Source organism: Gavialis gangeticus, unplaced genomic scaffold (assembly GCF_001723915.1).
Source record: "Gavialis gangeticus isolate Ggan-Ray unplaced genomic scaffold, GavGan_comp1, whole genome shotgun sequence".
Lineage (NCBI taxonomy): Eukaryota > Metazoa > Chordata > Crocodylia > Gavialidae > Gavialis > Gavialis gangeticus.
Window position 1 is genome coordinate 56,183,247 of NW_017728993.1, and position 1,843 is coordinate 56,185,089.

A 1,843-nucleotide genomic window follows, 5' to 3' on the forward strand; every position below is an offset into this window, starting at 1 on the left:
ATATGTATCCTCCATAATTGCCCAAAGAATTTTGGAGAAAACTCATTGGAAATTGTTGGGTATTAGTTTCTCTGAAGAGTCTGGCAATGAAGAAGCCAGAAACTCAGAAATAGGCTGCTCGTTCTCTATGCTTTCTGTCACACTTGTTTCCCAAATACCAACTGTTATCTGTGAAAAATGGGATAAGGAACAAATCATTAAAATTTTTTTCTCTATTTTCTTAGTTTCCTAGTGCAATTTTCTGAGCAGCAGTTTGGAGCCCTGACACCGGAGTCATTCAGTAGCTAACTGTCTGCTTTCATTCAAATTATTTTCACTTTCCCTAGCGATGTCTAAATGCCTGGCAGCTGCTTGAACATTCCAGGGCCAGCCACGTAAAAAACCAGCTAATTCCTAATGTTATCGTAATTTCGGTAAAACATTAATGGAATGTTGAATCAAAGGTATGAGGAAGAAAGAGTAGCAATAGGGTTGAAAATAGATCTTGCTAAGAAGCATTCTGACTTTTGAGAAGAGATCTTGTTCATGAGAGAATAACTTTTTTAAAAGACTACCTTTAATAGGAGCTTTTAGCTAATAAATATTTTGCTGCCTTAAAGAATAGAAAAATACATGTTTTAATTGTATACATTTGGTCATCTAAAAGTCCAGGTTCTACCACCATTAATACATTGTGCAGATGCATGTCTATGCTTTATGTAACATACTGTATGGATATAACCAAAACTGACCAAACACATTTGTGCACTGATTCTGCTAAAATACAATGAAAATGGAACATCTTTTGTACATGTGTGTAAACTAAGGACACATTCTGAGTCTTTGTTTGGAACCAACCATCTTCACTTTTGAACAAAAGCACAATTTGGAATTAAGATATTCAGACCAGAGACAGTAGGTTTCTATTTAAAACAGAATAATTATTTTTCTAGTGCAAAACACTAGGACTTTTTAGGATACTCACTGGTATCTCAAGTCTTTTCATAGTTCCTTACTAGGGTATTGTAGCCCCAGGTTTGAAAAAATAGCGCTGCAGATCTGGTAAAACACTCTCCAGAGTTATGTAAAATTCATTATCTGAGTTTATTAAAATAAACAATTAATATTTTTAAAAGAAAATGTATTCTGCAAGTGTTGCTTACAATTCAATATTTCAGTTATGGCTTTTAATTAAAAACTTCAATGAAGCTTGTGTTCTGGAGAGATTGGCATCAGAGAGTTCAGAAATGCATGTTTAAAGTTTCACAGAAAATATCAGATGTGGAAGCCTCTACAGAAGGTTAAATGCCTTATTCCATCTGGAAGGATGTACCATGTCGGAAATTGTTCACATAGACTAAGGGCAGACATTCAGGAGGTTCAAAATGGCCCTCCAATCTAAGTTAATTTGCCCTGAGTGTGGATCTTACATTCAGATCCCGTCTCAGTGATTGGAAATCAATCTAAACCTGTAATAGTACAGATGTTCTGCAACACAGACCAGTCTAAAAATAGTGGGGCCTGGTATAAGATAGATCTAGATGAATGCACTATCAGACTTTCTCGATCTAGGTTAGACCCCAGTGTGGAACTTCTGTACAGTTACTTGCACAGTCCTGGCACTGGGCTATTTTTATCCCCCCACAACTCCCCATCCCACACACTGCTCCAGTTGCCACCAGTTATCAGTGTTCACCACTGCTGAGAGTTGAGCAAGTAAGTATCGGTGAAGGAAGGAGTTGGGGTGATGGGGCTGCAGGTTCATAAGGAGGGCTGGGGGCTAAAAATAGACCCTGGTCCCTGCAAATCCCCCCGATCCTGCCAAACTTTCCTGGACCCAGGAACCCCCTGCAGATCCCACCTA